This window comes from Anolis carolinensis, chromosome 3 (assembly GCF_035594765.1).
Source record: "Anolis carolinensis isolate JA03-04 chromosome 3, rAnoCar3.1.pri, whole genome shotgun sequence".
Taxonomy (NCBI): domain Eukaryota; kingdom Metazoa; phylum Chordata; class Lepidosauria; order Squamata; family Dactyloidae; genus Anolis; species Anolis carolinensis.
Window position 1 is genome coordinate 62,149,537 of NC_085843.1, and position 22,318 is coordinate 62,171,854.

The 22,318-nt window shown below is 37.1% G+C and overlaps 1 long non-coding RNA gene across 1 annotated transcript; it reads right to left on the reverse strand.

Moving 5' to 3' along the window:
* Positions 1-2,588: 2,588 nt before the first annotated feature.
* LOC134298067 (uncharacterized) lies at positions 2,589-5,100 on the reverse strand. The gene is made up of 3 exons (XR_010005043.1): positions 4,939-5,100; positions 3,710-3,751; positions 2,589-3,196 (listed from the first exon to the last, which is right to left on the reverse strand). It is a non-coding gene; the product is annotated as an uncharacterized LOC134298067 (long non-coding RNA).
* Between the last annotated feature and the right edge of the window lie 17,218 nt (positions 5,101-22,318).

Here is a 22,318-nt window from a genome sequence, read left to right on the forward strand (position 1 = left end):
AAATAAATGCAGTAAATAAATAATTAATTTTAGACTTAGGCTCGGCCAAAGTTTGACATGACTTGAAGGCACACAACAACAACAACAACAACAACAACAACAACAATCCTAATTAACTTGACTATCTCATTGGCCAGTAGCAGGCCCACACTTTCCATTGAAATCCTAATAGGTTTATGTTGGTTAAAATTGTTTTCATTTTTAAATATTGTATTCTTTCGTCGTTGTTGTTGTTGCACTACAAATAAGACATGTGCAGTATGCATAGGAATTTGTTTGTGTGTTTTTTTTCAAATGATAATTCGGCCCCTCAACAGTCTGAAGGATTGTGGACCGGCCCTCTGCTTCAAAAGTTTGGGGACCCCTGCTCTAGAGTAACGCAAATGAATGAACTGAACTACAGTTGGGTCTCACTTATCCAAGCTAAACGAGTCGGCAGAACCTTGGATAAGCAAATATCTTGAATAATAAGGAAGGATTAAGGAAAAACCTATTAAACATCAAATTAAGTTATGATTTTACAAATTAAGCACCAAAACATCATGTTATACAACAAATTTGACAGAAAAAGTATGCAGTAATGTTAGGCTGTAATTACTATATTTACTAATTTAGCACCAAAATATTGCGATATATTGAAAACATTGACTACAAAAATGCATTGGATAATCCAGAACCTTGGATAAGCGAGTCTTGGAGATTCTACTGTACTTTTATGCAAACAGGATCAAACTCTGCCTCACAAAGCATATATTATTTTGAAACATGTTTCAATACGCCCTAAGGCTTTTTAAAAATATAATTCATCTAAAAGTATGAGAAAATAAATGGCATTGTCATAAACAGAGCACATCAGGAAATTTCATGTCTAATGTGTGGGACAGAAGTAACAGTGCATTTGGTTTTTTTAAAAAACTGAAGTCTCTAGGTCAATGCAACACATAGAAGAGGATGTATTTTTGTCTTTGTCTTTTCCGCAGTCTTGGAATTGTGCCTAATAAGAAAAAACATGAGATTGTCCTTGCAGTTTCTGCAGGCTGTTTTTCAAAGGGTCAGTCAATGAAGCCGGCATGGCTTTGAAGGATTAAATCAGCTGCAGATGCAGAGTAGTTTTTTTTTTTAGAATATTAGCTCTTGTAATTTGTTTAAGAAAACTAGTGTGAGTTTTTAAGGGACTGAGGACTCAGAAGATATTACAAACAACTGGAGAAAAATTCAGATAGACAAATGTTAACGATGTAGTAGATATAAATCAACAGTAGATATAAAAGAATGATGCAAGTATTGTATGATAAATTAAATATCTGCTATGTGATAAAAGCAATTATTGTATGAAAAATTTTAAATTCAATAAAAACTATTTAATTTTTTTAAATAAATAAATAAGTTGCAACATGCTATATTCAGCATTCTTTCATCCATCTGCCACTCACCTATTCAAAACAGCCACAATTTCTCCATCATCCCAATTTAAAACCATTATCTTTATTTTTCCCATTTCCTTCCCACCTATTATAATTTTTCTTTATTCATAACAGGCATTAAAGTGTAATCAATTCTCCAACACTGCCCCCATTGTACCTCTATAATGTTGAGCAGAGTAGGATTAGATCTGAATTCTGAGAACTTCTCTCTATCTCTGTTTCAAATAATAGATGAGAGAGCAAGAATATGTAGGCTTCTTTCCAGTGTTCTGTAGCTGAACAGCTCTGTCTTAGTGGTTTGTCCATTTGTCTTTTATTGGTATCACTCTGACACTATGTATTTGTTTATATTGTTCTGGAAGATTAGATTTGACAACCAGGAGCAAAAGATTACTGATGATTTTGTGTTACCTACAAGAAGAGAAAGAGAGAGTGTGTGTATATCCATATATACCGAGCCCCCTGACGAGCCCCCCAATGAGTTGTGCCATGGCGAGGAACAGCCATGCTGGAGTGAGAAGGAGAAGGAGAAGGAAGGCAACAGGAAGGAAGGGGAGGAAGGAATCACTACCCCTCCTCCTTGCCTCCGCCGCCCACTCCCATCTCCGGCTCTGTTGCTGCTGCTTCCTCCAGCAGGAGACTTCCATGACACAAGCATAGGAAACTTGTCCCACGGATGACAAAGTGTGTTGAGCAAAGTGATGATTATGTGGGAAAATGGTGTAGTGCCTATGCTATGATCCATACAAGTTTTGTTGAAATATATTCATTCTTTGTATTTTAAAATAATCCCTTGTAGAATGCCCATGCACTCCATAAGACAGTTCTTCATAATGACACCTCGCCTAATGACACATCACAGTTCTTCCTGAGACTAATGCCATAAACAGAAATGCTTTTTGTATGCTCTTCAACTAGGCCTTTGCTGATTTGATTCCTCTTTTCTTGGCCCACCTCCAAGCCTGATGTATGTCCTCTCTGCCTTGCCTTAATTACTTCTATTTGATGGCCACCTCTGCCAGTCCCATTACTTATTGCCACTTGTGAACGGTTGTAATAAAGGTGTTTGTCACTTACCCCAAGGTCGTTCTAGCTCTGTTTTAATTTGGTTGTATTCCCTATTTGGTAATACTGATGATAATACAGTATGAAGCATTTTCAGCACCATGTATTTTCTGTAGGTAACCATCTTCTGCTGAGTAAGCCTTTAGAACATAGGAGTGTTATCTTGAAATGTTAACTGTAAGTTATCACAGCTAACTGGGGAGCAATATAAGGATTCTGTTGATTCAATCACTTCTAGGGGAGGAAAAATGATGTTGGGTAGTTTTTTCTCTGAAATATATCTTGCTTGCTATTAATCTTTATTACAAGCTTCAATGAATGCCAGCTTCACGCCTATTTCTCCACAAAGTGCTTGTTTCTATAAAACACAATTCTCTTCCCCCTGCCCCCATCCAGTGAACATGTCATAAAATGATGTAAAACATTCATAATATGATCCTATATCACATTATGTAATGTAATCATATTTAGAATATATCAATTGAAATCAGTAGGTCTTAAGTTAGTTGTGACTAACTTAAATACTTTTTATTCCATGGACATCACTATAAATAAAGACTGGCTCCATTCTGTGAGTTGTCTAGAAGCTTCTTATTTGTCTTCATTTTTCTGATTATTTTTGAAGCAATTTCATTCTCAACTCCCAATTTTCTATTTCTTCTTTGACACTCTTTCTTCACTGCACTGGACTTTTCATTTAGAGTTATCTATAGTGTACAGCAAAAAAAAAAAAACTTCCATAAAGCTTTATTTTCCTTATATTGGACAATGTCTCCTTAAGAATAAGGGATGTGGAGTTGCTGCTGGCTGGATCATGATGTTTAAACCCATTTTTCTATGTTAATATGCATCCTCTATCTAGTATGGAAAAGTATAACAAAACTGATAGAGGAGCATTATTTGGCTAGCTTCATGCCATCATTGTTTTTAGGCTCTAATTCAATCTAAAAACCTCTAGAACAATTCATAATTTAATTCATATACTTGAGCTGTAAAAGTGTATAAGTCATGCTGTGATAAGACAGATCTACTGTTTGTGGAAAGAGAAAGTAGAAATGACTCAATCCATTGTCCTTTCCCAGCTACTAGTTGTTGCCAATGTTGATTTCCTGATGCATCTATCCTTGGGCAGCTCCAACAGTTGGAATGGTGAAAGAGATTCACATGCACCATTTATTAACAGTTGCTTCCTTATACACTACACAGAAGCTTGCTTTTACCTTCTGCAGGTGTATGCCTCCTGGTGGGATCAGGACATCTGCCTGGAATAAATGAATAATCAAACAGTTGCCTTTTAACAATAGATGGACGTTGCCTACAGCTCCCTTTGCTGAGTCTGAATATAATTATTAGGAACGTTTCTGTAGTTGCAGTTTTCTATTGCTCTCTTTGACCCATCTTGTCAATTATGGATATATTGCCTTTCTTTGTGTTGACTGACTGATAGCAAATGTTTGTTCAGCTATACAGCAGTTTTTTAAATTAAGTTTCTTTTTTGCAGTTAATATAATGTGATTACAAATAAGTTATTGTTGTGATTTTTTTATGGAAAGGAAAAAATAATGACAGATGACCTGTTCATATAAATAATAATTTTAGAAGAGCCCAGGTAAAACTAAATGAGAATCTGGTCAAAATATTATTTAGGTCTTGAGACTTGAGGGGTAAAAAGATGTGATTCCCAAGTGTTCAAAAGGTTAATATGGGTAAATAATAATGCCCAATGGAGGAGAAAAAAGGAGAGCTGTTCTTCATTCCAACAGATTCCTGGCTAATATAGTGGAAGCCCACCAGACTACAAAGTACTGCTGTTTAACTCTAGGTTGATGACTAAAAAGAGGGGCATGGCCCTAAACAATGAAGCAGACCATACATATACAGGTAGTCTCCAAGTTACGAACATGAAAAATTCTGTATGTTTGTTCTTAAGTAAAATTTGTATGTAAGTCAGAACAGTTACATTTTTAAAGTGTAACTCCAGCCAAAAATATGTATTTTCTAACTTTGGGTAGCATAGAGAAGGGTTAAACCCCCATGGTGTTTTTTTTTTGCCGTCTTTACCCCGGTTCAGAAGATTTCACCTCGCTTTCTGTTCCTGTGATCATTGGATTTTGAAAAAAAAAGGCTTTTTGTGGAAACAAGGATTTGTAAGAAAGCTTAGTGAGGCACTTTTCCCACACAACTCTTTCTACAGTGAATTTCCCTTCCTAGGAGTAGATTTCTCTCACTTCCTGGCGTCTCACCCTTGTTCTTAACTATGAGTCATTTGTAAGTTAGATGTTTGTAACTCGGGGACTGCCTATATAACTGAAACTTGGTTAACTGAAGAGGGGTGTCAGCATGACTCAGTTATGCCCACCAATTTTCCAGGTATAGCAGCATTTGGGTATATGGATGGAGGATGTAGCAGTGAGCTTTCATGAGTCTATCCTATATTGAGGCACTCTACCTGATAATCTCCAAGGTTTGAGCATAAACCTGACATTCAGACAATGACAGGATGGAGATTCTGTTGATGTACTTCCCACCCCACTACCCAACTGTATCCCTGTCAGAGTTGTTAGGGCACTGTCATCAGAGCCAGCTCAGAATGTCATGGCATCCATGGCAACAATGAGCATGTCTCAATTATGAAGTGTACAAATTGCTTAGAGAGATGGGGCCAACCATTTGTCTGTTAGACTGATGTACATCCTAGCTATTTTAAGATGATAAAATAGGGCTTGTCCTATTGTGGATTGTACATGCTTCTTTGAAAAAGGGCTGTTTCAAAGACGCTAAAAGAAATAATTGTAAGACCTTTGTTGAAAAAAAAACCCTTTATAGTTCCCTGAGTAACTTCCAGCCATTCTCTGATCTCCCCTTTCTAAGTTCTAGAATGAGTAGTGGCAACACAACTTCAATCCAGTCTGGGTTTTGGTCTTGTAATGGGAAAGAAACTTCCTTGTTCACTTTGCTGGACAAAGACGTGTATCCCTGTTGGATGGCATCCAATAGCATTTGATATCATCGACCATGCTATCCTTCTGGGTTGTCTATCTGGTATGGGACTTGGGGACATTGCTTTGTGGTGGTTCTTGTCTTTCTTGGCTGAATGTTACCAGATTGTAGTGCGAGGAGACTGTTGTTCAACATTTTGGCAATTAGTCTGTGAAGTCAGTACTCCCCCTATGTTTTTCAACATTGGGATCCACTGGGAGAGGTTATCTGAAGCTTGGGAGTTGGGTGTTAACAGTAGGCTGACAATGCCCAGCTTTATGATATGATTGCCATAGGACCTCTTCACACAGCCCAGGGGGGCTATGCTGTTGCGCTGGCAATTGCCAGCAAAAGGGAAGATGTGTGAGGTGCCCCATGGTGTCCCATACACCCTCCTTCTTTTCCCCATCATATGGGAATAAGGGAAGAAAAGTGTAGGTAGCTCCGTTAGAGCTACTTGAAAAATACTTTCCTCCCCATGGTGGAAGAAGAAGTGCTTTCTGATGCTTCCCCTCCACTTCAGGAGGAATGTGAGCGGGGCCTGCTGAGCATCATCTGATGACGCTTTGCAGTCCTCTTCCAGGCCCTGGCCAAAAGTGGCAAAATGGACCTATTTATTTCTATGTGGAGAGGTTCATAGACCACCACCACAACCACAATTAGACTCAATTGGCACAGGGAATTAGAGTTATGTCTTCCCTACTTCATCTCTCCTCATTAAGAGAAAAAGGGGAGGATCAGTTGAGCAGAGATTGTACAAGGTGGCTAGGAAGTAGCACAGTGACATCCAAATGATAAGATAGAATGTGATTATGAAAAAGGGGGATAAAAGCAGAGATGTGGAGGGGTCACCATAGCAGTCAACAGAATGGTAAGATTCAGTGAGCATAGTCTTGAGACGTGTTCTGAGTAAGAATTGCATAAGACTACAGACTAACTGATGCTGTAGCATTTAAAGAATCCATAAAAGGGCAAGCCAAAATCAACATAGTTTTATGAAGATAAATGACTAAAGATGGCAATATAGAAATAAAGATGGAGAAATATATATGAATTAAAATTAAGATACTTCAAAAAACTATCATACCAGTTCACAGGCCTATATCTGGGGGAGGATCATAAATTAGTATATTTTTTCTCACAGAACTGGATTGTGTTGAAATTTAAATGGTTATGTAAATCAAAATGCAAATTACCTATAACCTGCAGACTGCTGGATTGTTGTCAGGGTTGCTTCATAACCAAAGTATTTCAGATAACATAGCTTTGTGGTTATAAATTCTCATGCAAATTGCATACATTCTGTTGGTGTATAAATTTAAAGCTAAGGTTTTATTGAAGGTATGTCACCTGAGGACCTATTATTGCAACTGCAGCAGTGATGTTGTGAACTGCCTCCCCCCCCCCCCCCATATCATGGCTCCCTGTAGCTCCTTTCTGCTAGTGGCAGATTATCTTAACTTGTCTTCTAGGATGAGCTCAGCAAGGAGTAGCCCTGTACTGTTCAGGAGCCAGATGTGAACCAAATGTGAATGTCTTTTTCTTTAGAATTACTGCATCTATTAAGTTCTCATTAGCTAGTCAATTCCATTCTAAACACTGACAAAATAGATGAGTCACACAGCATTTCCTAATTTTACTGTGTAAAGTAGTATAATCACTTCATCCTTCATTAATAAAAAAAATTGGGTGTTTTAGTGTTTGTTAAGATAAGGCCTTTGGAGTCTAGGATTTATTTCCTTCTAATTTCCTAATTCAAATTTTATATTCATATTTTTTCTAAATGTATCCTAGTCTTTTCATGCTTATAAAATAAACTTCTAATGGTAAGATGCATTGATTATGTGAGGAAATAGCTGATTTTAAGTTTGCCCCTTTCAAATGATGCAATAGATGAGAAGGTAAAAAGATTTAAAATAGCTAAATAAGGGTTCTCGGTTACTGTTTCCAAAAATTAATAGTACAGGGATAGCTCACAGTCCCACGGTGTTTTCACCATCTACCTTGTGTAATGGGTCTGTACTGTTTATTTGTTTACATGCCGGCACTAAAGAGACATCGGGGACTGGGATTCTCCTCCTCTCCCATTTTGTCCCCTCCCATTACTTTTTCCAAGCTGCCTGATTTGTTTTTGTTGAATATTTTAGCTATATTTGCCTTTTTATTATTCATAGTTGAAACTCTGTAATTAGTCTAAAGTTAAAATTTAAAATTATGTAGCAGTGGAAGTATGGGAAGGTGGGGTTATGAGGATACACAGAAGTACAACCACAGGCCATAGATTAGTAAGTTGGCACAATTTCCTGAATAAAGAGTTGTGTAATATCTAAGGTTCTCATCCTGATATATATCTGCTATGAAAGTGAGACTTCTATGGAATATCATGTTTGTGCAATAAAGCCCACTGTGGGTGCACCTTCACTGGCAATTTTACCACAAAGGAGGGATTTGTCTAACGGTGGTTGCAAGGACCATGGACTGATGCAGGATAATGTAGCCCAAGGCCAATTAATGCAGCCTTGAACCCAATTAACAGGAGGCCCCGGTGGCGTAGTGGATTAAAGCCTTGTGACTTGAAGTTTGGGTTGCTGATCTGAAAGCTGCCAGGTTCGAATCCCACCCGGGAAGAGCACGGATTAGCTCCCTCTATCAGCTCCAGCTCCATGCAGGGACATGAGAGAAGCCTCCCACAAGGATGATAAAAACATCAAAACATCCGGGCATCCCCTGGGTGACATCCTTGCAGAAGGCCAATTCTCTCACACGAGAAGCGACTTGCAGTTCCTCAAGTCGCTCCTGACACAAAAAAACAAACAAAAACAAAACCCCAATTAACAGAAGTCATTCAATACTCCAGAGCTTTTTCAAAACTCCAGCATAAACCACAACTTCTGGCATATGTAATCAGCTGTACCACTTTCTTTTTGGGAAGCAGCCGCAACTGCTTACCCCACCATCCCCCTTTCCCCATGCTCAGGGAGCCCAGATTCAGGGGATGACACTTAACTTGCCTTCTCAACCTGTTATTTGCATTGCCCATTGGTCATGAAAATGGAGCTGGACACTGCTCAGAACTTAATGATATCTGGATATTGTCTCTCCAGCACCAAGCATTATCCTGCTCCAATTTTGTGTCCAGCAGGCATTGCAAATAGAAGATCGAGGGGGCAAGGTAAGGGTTGCAGATGAGCAGCATTGAACTGGTTCCCAGGTCGAGTGGTCAACTTCCAGGCAGCAAGTCAGCTCAGGACCACACTGTGTAGTTGCCATCCAGTTCCCAAGCTGGCTCAAGGCATGGAGTGTAGCCTCCAGCGATGCAGCTCTGGAGTGCCTTACTCACATTGCCATTGCTGGCCTGTCAAGATGCACCCTGTGTCATCAAATGAAATTACTTTTCATTTATTATTTTTACAAACACTGGAATATTAAATACTTGTTTCTTCCTCCTTGAGATAGACATTACCATCCAATGCCCTTTGATCTTTTACTATCTATCCAATTGATACTGCATGCAGATTGTTCCCAAATTCATCACGGGACATTTGGGTTCAATTTCTATGCTCATTTGCTTGGAAGTAACACCCATCAATCCAGTGGGAATTACTTCTAAATAACCATCCAAAGTGTTGCATAGTTAACAATTTACAAGGTATGTTCACCAAGGCTTCTGTAATTATCAGGTTATTAAATATGCATTCTTAATGAAAAGCCATTGGTATAAGCCATTATGTCTGCAACAGAAGCACAAATGTATTTAGTCTAATCACATTATATTTTTTCTTTGAAAAAATAAACAAACAAGACAACAGTTTTGTTTACCTAGGGATGCAAGAGTATTTTGTTAGGAAATTGCATTATTATTATTATTATTATTATTATTATTATTATTCCACCTTATCCCTTATTTAAGATTCAAGGCAACTACACAAAAGGAGAAGCACAGATGAACTCAAAAATGCCTGTAGCCATTTTATATATTAAGCATTTAGAAAGTTTAGTGTAGAACTACATAAGTCATACTATTTTGCTGATTTCCATAATTGATTTGTCTGATTTCCAATATCAGTCCTTACCACACACACAAAAATTAAAATGGGTGTACCACATGCAGTCTGCAATTCAAAGAAAACCCAATTTATAGGATCACGTCAATCTCTTAGGTCCAAAATGTATGCCTAGATTGGTGAAGAACCATTCAAATTGGATAACCCAGTTCTTTGCATCAAAGGAATATAAGTAAAATAATGAATTATCCAGGTCATTCTAAATTAAGGCACAACTGGAAATGCCAAAAGCATCCCTAATGGTAAAATATATAAACTAAGTCTTCAGTACTACAAACTAGTACTGAACAAGGGCTGTAGCCAAGGGGGAAGTTAGAGGTTCAACCCCTCCCCCTCCAATTTTTCAGTTTGTTTTTTTTTTAAAAAAAAAAAAAAACCCTGGTTTACTCATGAATTTTAACTGATTAACAAAATTCCCATGAGTGTCCACTGAGTGCCCATGGAAATTGTTCATAGGTTTATACGGGAGAGTATGCATAAATAGGCTGGTTTTCAACATGCTTGGTACATGCTAGATTTCTGGGTATACCACATAGCAGGTGATATAGTGCTGCTACATGACTTGCTCCAAATACCTGCAGAGTTGACTTCTGGGCCATGTATTATTACCAAGAGATTATCACATCAAATGGAACTATAAAAGATAAAATGATCATTCAGGTAACCAGAATAATTGCAGTTACTATGTTTCAAAAATATTCTGGAACACCTAGAAAATTTATTTTATTAGGTGTAATATATAATAATGGAATGAAGAAATTCAACTATAATAACACTATACTTTTCTAAAATAAAGAAATGCGGGCACTTGTTTGAACAGGAGATTTTTTATCCATTAGGGTTTGCTCAGTTACCAAAACTATTTGAACACTAAAAGCAAGTATGTTATCCTTTATCCTCAGTCTTGCACATAAACCAAACTTTTTACAGATCAATAGTAATTTAAATGTCATCCTTCCCAGTGAAAGCACTCTGATTGCATGTCTGTTTATTTCAAAAGTCCAATGATTCTCAAAATGAGTCTGGAAAAGCAATCACACTTGCCCCTTTGGAATTAAATGTTACAAACAAAAAGAAGAGTCTGCTGTTAAAGTGAAACAGTTCAGATTAAGGAGAACTCACCTCTTCAAGTTTGATACTGATTTATTTAGACGAGGCTTACAATTTAATTCCAACACAAAATGAACTGTTAATAACAGATGCTATAAGCTGACAAGGAGAAAGAATATTTTTCAGTGAGCCAGTGAAACTTAACCCATGGTGGTGGTATAAATATTACATGGGCCTCAATCCAACTGTTATAACAACTAGAGTAGATTCATTGCATGAATGAAATTTACCTTAAGTGTTGACTTCTTATATCCCCACTGACTGTATCTACTATAGTTAGGGCTGACAATAGAATTTTAGCCATATCCGGCATGCTATCAGATTGTCCTTTGTGCTTCTAATCCAAAAGCTCATAGGACTACAAATAAAAAAGGTTGAATATATATTCTGTTTTCCTCTTTTGAATTGATTTTATGAAGTACGACAGGGGAGACAGACACAGCAATTGATCCCCTTTAAAATTCTGTGAAAGAAAAAATAGATGCAAAATAAACACCAGGTCCTAGGAGTACACATGAAATTTGAAGCATGTATGAAAAAAAGGTTTAATTGTATCTATAAATGACATGTCTTGAATGTTCTAACCATCTTAGAATAATAATAATAATAATAATAATAATAATAATAATAATAATAATAATAATAATAATTGCATTTATTTGTACTCCACTTCATCTCCCCAAAGGATACTCATTTGTTTTTCTGAATTTCGTAATAATTGGTAATACAGTAAATGCCCTAACAGAACTTTAAAAGGTCAAAAGACTAAGGGTGCATCTACACTGTACAGTGCTGATTGACATAATTTTAACTGATGTGGTTAAATGCTATGGAAATTTGGCAGAGAAAGTTAAATGACTTTTGAAATTACAACTCCCAGGATTCCATAGTATGAACCCATGACAGATAAGTAGTGTCAAACTGCCTTAATTCTATCGTGTAGATGCACCCCAGGCTTATCCACATTAGTCTGACATGAGCAACATGAGAAACTGCAAGTCGCTTCTGATATGAGATAATTGGCGGTCTGCAAAGACATTACCCAGGGGACGCCTGGATGTTTTGATGCTTTACCATCCTTGTAGGAGGCTTCTCTCATGTCCCAGCATGGGGAGCTAGAGCTGACAGAGGGAGCTCATCCGTGCTCTCCCTGGATTCGAACTGGCAACCTTCAGGTCAGCAACCCGACCTTCAAGTCAGGAGTCCTGCTGGCACAAGTGTTTAACCCATTGCACAACCGGAGGCTCCAGTGCAAAGGTTTTTTTTCAAGGACCATATAAACTGAACAACCATTTAAGTAGCTCATAAATGCTAAGCAAGTTCACATATTTATCTGCTCTTACACCCATACACAAACTCACTCTCTCTATATAATGAGTAATATAGACACATACATTGTTGTTGAGTGATGATAACCCCCCCAATAGATATATAGTTTGCCAAGGGCTTCATAAAAAAAATCCAAGACTTTTCAAATGTTTGCTTTTTCAAAACATCGGAGGTTGGGAGCCGACCAAGGGCAGCTTCTTTCCCACAAAGACTTTATTGTTCCAACCCGTTAATAAAATGTATCTTTCTGACTTTTTACCTAACTTGTATCTTTATATATAGTATCCATCTCTTTATATATAATGTATAAGTTTCCTTATAGGTTGGGCAAATTTCTCTGGCTGTTCCCAGCCAGAGCAGTCACCATAATTCTTTGTGTGTGTGTGTGTGCGTGTGTGCAGAGATAGACAGTATCCCATGTCAGACCACATAATCCAGCAAATATTTGTCTAGTTAAATGGCCTATTTGAGGCTGAGAGATTGCTGACTGCAGAAACAAAGGCTCAGAGTATGTACATTCGTTAAATCTTTTTATTGACAACCCAACCCTTGATTGTTAAGATCATCACCTTTTGTCTCAGGATCCTTGTACCTTTGTTGAGTTCAGACCTGGACTTAATCAAAAACTCATTATCATTTCATTGGCATTGTCTTCACAAAGGACATCCTCTCCCAGGGACATCCCACCAGTTGATTTGATCCCGGCCGGCAAATCCCTGACTGACATTTCCCCACAAAAGGGAATCCTCCCCTGGAGGTGGCAATGTCAGCAGCACCCCCAGCCAATCAGGGCTCGAATCCAGCCCAGCCCCCCCTCTCAGCCTATCAGAGAGGGAAGCAGGAGTTTTGAATAGCTGTCATGCTATATAAGAAGTCTTGTTTTTCTCTGTATAGTTACACTTCTACATTTTGAAGCATCTGATTGTACTGGCATCCCTTTTGGCCAGAATGAATAAACCTCTGTGGATTGTCTTCAACCTGGTGGGTATTTCTTGGTTCTGGCCCATTGAGTATAGCTTGTGCTCGCTGGGCATGGATCCTCTTTATACACAGTCCTAGTTATCCATGACAACATGATAAAATATTACAGTATACCAGGGTTTGAAAAGATAACTCTGTAGGGTATTAAAAATGGCTTGTAGCTGTCTCTATATTTTATAAGAAACTCATAGCATTATCTGACTTTGAAGGAAAAAGAAACCTTAATATTGAAGAGCATAAAACGTTTAAAAATACCTCTTTAAATGACACTATACCTTTAAAAATATACCATAGGGTAACTTTAGAGGTAACTAGAAAGCAGTTACTATCAGCACTGAGTAGAAATCATATGGTCTGATATATTAGATTGCTATTCCAATATTCACTGTCATAGTTAAAGTTGGTATACATCTACACTCTAGAATTAATGCAGTTTCATGCCACTTTAACTCAATACTATAGAATCATGAATTTGTAGTTTTACAAGGTTTTTAGACTTCTCTGCCAAAGAGTGCTGGTGCCTCAACAAACTACAACTCCCCTGGCTGCCAATATTCCCCTACCCAGGACAGAAATGATGCCACAACAAAGTAAGAAGACAGAGTCGGTGCCTGTTGGAGGTTCACCTGGGTCGGACTGAGCTCTTGTCATTTGCCTCTCAAAAAAGGGGTGGTTCCTTTTTAAAATAAGAGTTAAGGTGCAATACTCACATTGACCCATGGATAAGTTGACCCAGGCTTTTGAGTTGGTTTTTTATGAATATTTCTAGACCTATACATGAATCTATAGGGTAAGCCAGGGGTCCTCAAAATTTTTAAACAGAGGGCCAGTTCATGATCCCTTAGACTTTTCAGGGAATAAACTATAGTTTGAAAAAAAATTCCTATACATACTGCACATATTGTATTTGTAGTACAAAGAACCATGGAAGAACAATACAATATTTAAAATGAAGAACCATTTTAATCAACATAAACTTACCGTATTTCAATGGGAAGTGTAGGTCTGCTTTTCGCTAATGAATGAGATAATCAAGTTAATTAGGGTTGTTGTGTGCCTTCAACTTGTTTCAGACTTAGGATGATCCTAAGTCGAAGATTTAGGGCAGGGGCCGGGTAAATGACCTTGGAGAGCTGTTTTCATCATATAAGTGCTTGGATAGCGAAGTTAATGATAAAAGTATAAAGTACTATGAAAACATGCTTGGCATTATGTGTTCTGTCGTTGGGAATCTCAGAATCTCTGGAAGCACTACAGAAAACGACATAGACCTAAAGCCATATTAGAAATTTAACTAAAGACAGATTAGAATTGAAGTCAAACCTTTAACAATATATAATTTAAATATAATATTTTAAACGTAGGACATTGTACTAAATATGTTATAATGCATGTGTTATACTGTTTTCATCACAGATAAATTTACAGATTAATTGTTAGAAGAAATACACATAAAACGTTAATTTAACAACTGTTCATACCATGTTCACAACAGTTTTTAAAATATATTTTGCCCATCATTTAACACAATGTGAACCAATGTTAGGCATCTCTAAGGTGCAGTCGAAAACTGACAATAGTTTTCTGAGCATATGAAAGTACCTTCAGCACCCTCATGAGGCTGTTTTTTTGGGGGGCGGGGAAATCATGACATTATAACTGATATTAAAAAAAAAACCAATATAACTTTGCAGTGTAGAAATGCAATAATAGCCACTAGGACTTCACGTCCTTTACAACAGCTCATTTGAAATGCATGAATTTGAAATTAAAAGGATATGGACTTAACTAATCTAAAGTGACAGCAAAATGGATTTTAAGACAGGGCTTTAAGATTCTTGTCAATAAAAAAGTGAGATTGTAAATCTTCCATTGAAAATCTTCCATGCAGATTAATGTCAAATTTCCTGTCTGTTTGGCATATGATATAGTACTGCATACTTTTGAATGACCTGCATGCTCTTCTAAAAATGGGTTCCCGTTTCTTTTATTTTAAAATTGTGTATATGAAATGCATTTAAACCTTACTAGAAGAATAAAACAGATCATGATGTTTGGGAAGAGACAGGATTTTGAGATGTAATAGCCGAAGTGAGTTCAGTAAGAAAATGATCAAAAGTATTTTTCACTAGAGAAAATGAAATTTCCTGAAGTATTCTTGGATGTTTGCCTACTACTTCCTTCCCCATATATTTCCCCACTTCTCATCAATATTTGGTGTTACCCATGGAAGTTGTCCTCATCCGCTTTTCCATTCTGTTCTTTTTAAATAACCTTTTCACAATTGTAGCAAAACCAGTCTAGTATAATGCTGGAACGATTATTCTGGGAGACTAGAATTTGAATCCCCATTTAACCATGAAAACCCACAGGATGATCTTGGGCAAGTCACACTCTCAACCTTAGAGAAAGGCAATGACAAATCTCTTCTCAATAAATTTGCCCATGAAATTATTTTCATATGTCAGAGTCAACCTGAGGGGACATAACAACAATCACAATTGTGCAATCACATTCTTCATATCTTTAAAAAAAAGTGCAATTCAGCTGCAAAAGTGTCTTTTTCCTCAACCAGTCTCGTAATCCTTCCTTCTCCAATTTTATTTCTTCCTCATTGTCTCTCTCTCTCATCTGTCAATCGGCCTCCTATTTATGGGAATCCCCACTTTCACTTCCTTCCCACTCTGAAGTGACAATTTCTATCTCTCCGTCCTCTCCTTAATATTTCAATATTTCCCAGAATTAGAATTCCATCTTATTGACTATGTAGTTTTGCTCCCTCGTCAAAGAGGAGGGAAAAAAACACACACACACAATCACATTTTAAAGAAAGAGTTCTGAAATTAACATTGCCATGGCAGTTGACATGACAATATATTCTTGCTATTTTCTTACATCTATGATGTGGAGTACCAATCTTGGAGTTAGCTTGTTCATAGCAAGCTGTGTACTTTTCCCATTCTGCCTCCCATTCTGAAGTTTCAGACTTTTCTCCCCACAAGAATCAGCAATAAATTCATGGCTCAAAGGACTGTTTTGCAGTGGAAACGGTGAGTTCTAAAGATTGCACATGCTTTTGCAAATCTATTGCAAGACTTCTGTTTCTTTCTTTTGTGTACAGACCAGTGACAGCCAATAGCATCCATATCAGTGGAACAGTGGAAGTGGTAAACTTCAGTTGAAAGTTAGAGGAGTTATCCAAGGTGGTGAATTCAATCTCTGAAACAGGTTTAGTACCTTTAATAGTTTCATTCCAATGCAGATAAAAACCCAAACAAAAACTCAATTAAAATTCAGAACTCATGAAGAAATCAGCACCTTCCACTGTCAGGCATATCTGAAGGTTTGCACATAAGGCAGTGGAGGTGGGGTAGATGGATTTGCTGACATCCAGAGGAGACCAATAAGATTTTAACATGTGTCTAGGGAATGTGGGAGCATGGCCTAAGTAAGTGATTTAAATCAGCAACACATTCTCCATCTCCCTCTTTGAATTTCACTGGCTCACCCATCCACCTCCCTCTGCAGCATAGCATTATGTGGAAACATTAGGGGCTGAGTAGGGATTCCCCCCTCCTCTTTTCAGGTATTTTTTTCACCTACCTACACTGAAGAGTGGACAAATTGGCTTGGAGGTGTCAAATAAATAGGCTTTCTTGGCAAGTATTGAGGGAAGCTATGGTTTGATGTTCACCTACTGCCATGACGGGAATGTTGGATGAGAATTTGACCCCACCCCCTTTTGTCAGTCAAGCGATCTGAAAGGGGGGGATTAATATCCTGTCCTTGAGGCTGGCTTCTGTGGTCTTAGCTCTAGTTAGAAATCAAAGTGACTTTGGGGGCTTACATCCTGGATAAGAACTGGCCTTCAAGGAACCATGTAAAGTATGGATTGCTCTTGGAGATTTTGGTGTAATGCCCAAGGGGAGGTTGGGGGCTCAAGTCAGGGATGACAGACTGCCTCAACTGCTCCCATATCAGATCATTCCCCCAAATAGTTTGACTATCCTTGAGAAGCAGCATAAATAGGTAACTATTCAATAAAAGTTGCCTTAGTTCAATCCATTACTCTATTTATCTGGTTTGTCAGCAAACAACATATAAGTCCAAGACTATTAGGATACTTAAATGGGAGAAAAAGCAAGGGAAAAGAGAAAGTTGTTGAAAGATAAGGGTATTTTCAGATATTATTTAAACATTTTTAATAATGAAAAAGGGCATAAACCCATTTGATGTAACTCCTAGATTATGTATAGCAGTGGCCACAGATCGCTTACATGGGGACAGGTTTCAGCATGTTAGGCACGGCAGCACTTTTAGCATTCAGGTTAAAATCCACAGCAGATTCACCATGACATGGAAGTAACAAACTCATTTTTAAAAATTCCCTTCATATTCTAAGTGGCAGGTTTCAACATGGAATTTTAATTGGTAATACATGGGGAGAGGGGAGAGAAATGCACAAAGCAATACAACACGATTGCTAATTAAAGGAAATTCACTAATTACAATCCATAATATAGTGTGTGCATGCTTGAGGGACAATTAGCACAAAAGAGCCTAAGGAGAAAGACACTAACTCTTGATAGAGTCTGGATACTTGCAGATCTACTTCCTTTGCAAAAAGGGGAAGGGGTCCTCTTCTTAATAATTGACTTTGAGGAAAGGCAGCCTATTTGTCATTCCTTTAAATAAGCTTATGCTGGCAATAAAATCAAGAAATAAAAACCAAAATGGTAGTGTCTGGCCCAAGGGAAAAATCCAGTTCAGTTAAGAAGCAATAAACTGTCTTTCCTTTGTAAGTATAAGACTAAACATTTGTGTATTTCTGTAAAATAATCAAGAGTTTTACATTTAACAAATGATGTTTTCTTCTGTAATTTCTGTACATTTCTTTAAAATGCATTGAATCACTGAGACAAATGTAGGACCTGAGTGGTTTTAAAGTGTTAAACATATAATCAATAGTTCGATGCAATAAAATTAAATGTTTTAAGTTTATTAAACCTCAGAGACAACTGCAGAGTAGGTATGGAAAACAAATTCCTTAGGTTGGCATTTCCCAATAGAACCATCCATTCTGCAGCTCCCAAGCTTGGCAACGGAACACAAAGCAATTTCCAAGCCTACGATGTATTTGAAAGGGTAAAAATATTAATACCACTACCATCCATATATGTTTAAAAGTCAGGTTATAATGGGAAATATACACAAAGACACTTTGATTGATGGGGAAAAGTGTACAAAATGCATATATTGGAGATATATATTTAGTCATACATTTGAATGAACTAATATATGAAAAGGGCAGGAGAAAATCTCACCAGCCATGTAGGATATTAGTGAGATTCTGAAAAATGCTATAATAGCAAGACTGATAGATTTTTCACATACCTTTTACTACATCATTAAATGGTTATTCTCATAACTTATACAACCAAATATTTATGTTGATTTCTGTTACAGTTCTCAGCTTGAAAAAGAAGATGTAATCTAGAGAGCTGAGAATCTTTACTAAAGGTGAATAGATGCACCAAGTTATCATCTAAAGCATTTTAGTGAGGAGTGGAATAAAGTCAAATTGCTCTGTGGTTATTATGTGTTTTCTGGACTGTATGGCTATGTTCCAGAAATATTCTCTCCTGACGTTTCGCCCACATCAATGGCAGGCATCCTCAGATGTGGCCGAAATGTCAGGAGGGAATACTTCTGGAACATGACCATACAGTCCGGAAAACACACAGCAACCCTGTGATTCTGGCCATGAAAGCCTTCAACAACACATTAAACTGCTCTGTCTTAAGTTTGGAGTACACTTTGGGGGGGGGGGGGAGAGACAGCTTTGGCTGTTTATTTGGACCTGCCAACAAGGACTTCAGATGCAATTAGGGTCATGTGAAAAAGTTTACACAACACTCTGAATCAGATAGCAGTGGGAGTGTCAAGAAGTCCCTACATTTTGTTTCTGAGAATAATCTTCTGGGATTATTCTTTTAATTGTCATCTTCTAAATCAAAGGAGGGATCTGGAGGCATGTGAAACCATGGGCAAGATTTCTCACTTCTAATCCAATAAGAATTTTAGTGCAATTACATAACACAAATGTATACATTTTGTCAGAATTAATAGAATGACATGAATGTTTCCTTTTCCAAAGTGAGTGCAGTTAAGGTGCTCTTTCAGCTTTTTAGAATAAGCATACTGTGCTATTATTTGTTTCTCACTTACCTTTCTTTCTCTAATAATGGGTAAATTTTCATAAGTAACCATCTAAATGTCCCTTCTCATAACAAGAAAAAGACATAAATTGTATAAGACAAGCTGCACAATATCAACTGTTGGGTTATATTTTACATTTCAGAAATGCCCTTTTCAAAATGTTTGACTGCTGCTGTCAAGTTATAGTACTGTTGTAATTTAATGGCATTGGAATCAGCTATTGTATTTCATAATGTTACTACACTTAGCTAAGTATATATGTCACTCCCAATATTTTAACTTTAATTTAAATGTCTAACTATATCACCATGCAAGTAAAGTAATTCTAGGAAATGTGTGTTTTTATTAGGGATAGTTATTTGTTGTATTCAACACTTTGGAGCAGTAGTATTATTCATAAAAACTGGGACTTGTCAAAGCCACATGTAATGAAAAACAATGTTTTCCCAAAAGAGAAAGCAAAATAACTGGTATAAACAAAGAAAGGAAAGAGTGAGAAAGGAATAGCCAGTATATAGACCTACTTCGATTAACACTGACACTTCACATCCTTTTCATAAAGATTTTTTTACTTCCACTCAACTCCACTTTTCCTTCTCAACTTCTGTCTAGATAGGACTCTTTTAGCAGTGTTGTTATTTATGGAGCATTGAATTATTCCCTTCTCTATGTAGCCTTAGCTATGCAGCCTTCTATGCATTATCAAAAGCATGAAGAATTTGAGGAGACTAAAATGAGAAAGTGCATGAAGATTGAACACTGGCAAAGTCCCTTCAAGTGAGATCCCTCTTACATAGTTGGTTTTACTTAACAACAGCACTTCAGGGGAATGTATGCTCACACATTAAATTGCATTTTTCCCACAAAGATGACTATGGCTTTTATAGACTGATCATATGTGCTTCCCTAAAAGATGCACAAAGAACATGGTAATATGGAATGAGAAAATAGTGGCACAACAAATATTTCTCACACAGAAGATATCAGCTTCAATCTCTGGCACTTCCAGTTAAAGGATACCATGGCTGAAAAATATCCCTTATCTTGAGACCTTGGATATATATTACATGTAGATAATATTGACCTAGATGAGTAATTCTCAGTCTTGCAGCCTCTGAATGTTTGGGACTTTCGGCTTCCAGAAACATGAGACAGAAAGTAAGGGACTAAAGCCCCAAATATCTGGAAGACCAATAAATAAAAACCACAAATCTAGAAAGAACAATGGACCAGGCTCAGCATAATTCAGCTTCCTATATGTGTCTCCTTTTTTTGTGTCAGGAGCAACTTGCACCAACTTGCTTCTGGTGTGAGAGAATTGGCCGTCTGCAAAGAAGTTGCCCAGGGGACGCACTGATGGTTTTTGGTTTTTTTTTTAATGTTTTTACCATCCTTGTGGGAGGCTTCTCTCATGTCCCTGCATGGAGTTGGAGCTGATAGATGGAGCTCATCCACGCTCTCCCCGGGTGGGATTTGAACCTGGCAGCCTTCAGGTCAGCAACCCAACCTTCAAGTCACAAGGCTTTAATCCACTGTGCCACCGAAGGCTCCTGTGTCTCCTATGGTGATCCACAAAGAGAAATCCAATAAGAAACCAAATCTCCTCAGCTCTTCGTTCCACAGCCTAATCTTCTTGAGGAAGGAGATGCAATTGGTAGGATAGAAGGATGTTAACTTCATTATAACAAAGTTTACATATTAATAAATATTATGAATATCCAGTTTTCAGAGCTCATTTTTCACTGGCACATCTGTGAAACTTTGAATTTTAATTCAATATACAGTAGAGTCTCACTTATCCAACACTCGCTTATCCAACGTTCTGGATTATCCAACGCATTTCTGTAGTCTATGTTTTCAATATATCATGACATTTTGGTACGAAATTCGTAAATACAGTAATTACTACATACCATTACTGTGTATTGTACTACTTTTTCTGCGAGATTTGTTGTATAACATGATGTTTTGGTGCTTAATTTGTAAAATCAAAACCTAATTTGATGTTTAATAGGCTTTTCCTTAATCTCTCCTTATTATCCAACATATTCGCTTATCCAACGTTCTGCCGGCCCGTTTATGTTGGATAAGTGAGACTCTACTGTAGTATCAAATGTGCTTTGGACACTGTTTACAATAAGGACAAAATACCAGTAAGATTCAGAAATTTCAGCATGTGTCAGAGAGAGATTGTACTTGTGACTAATGATGGAGGAGGCTGTCTAGCTTCCACTTTATATTAAGGTTCTGTGTATAAATAGTTTATGAAAGGGCAACAGAAGATTAATAGCTGTTATAAGCATGTAACAGCCATGACCATTGTGTGTTATTGAATTATAGGCAGTTGTAAGCACATCAGTACACGATGTTATAAATCACAGCAGGAACAACCTGTTGGAGTCTGTTACAATCTATTATTGATTCATTCTAATATTCATGTATTAATTCTTTATAAGCTGTTTATAATATTCATACATCCTTTATGGGCTGCTTTAAAATGGAGCATCATTATGAAATGGGATGAGGCATTATGCAACACTAAGGCATCAGTTCTGCCATATATGTAAAGAAAAATCTTGTACAGTATTAAACCTTAATGTACCTTGACATTTATTGACATCAAAACAATATCACAGCATGGACAGCTTTGTACAGAACAGAATTTTCAGTTTTTAGAAGAAAAAAAGTCCTAACATCAATCATATTGTTAGAATTTCCCTAGAACATTGTAACCATTTGACTTTCTGCAAAAAGTATTATCTTGAAAGAATATGTTCACAGCACCATTAAGATTGAGCAGGTTCACACTGGATTAATTTGTATACCAATTAAGTGAATTGTGATTAATATCACCTATATGCAACTTCTGTCATAGAAAAACTGAAGAACTATGCATATTTTGAAAGACTCTTTTGCATTGAATCTATTTTTACGAAACTATGGAACACAAATGTGTGTGAAAAGGACACTAACATAACCAACAAGAAATCTTTAGAGGGCAACACAACAGTGTAATATGATAACTACATAATCAGTTATTGTTCTAATTAAAGGCTATTTTAACATAGGATTTATTTATTTCGTGTCAAAAGCATTGCATAATAAATAAGTTTAAAAGTGATAAAATAAAGGAAATCACAAGCAGCT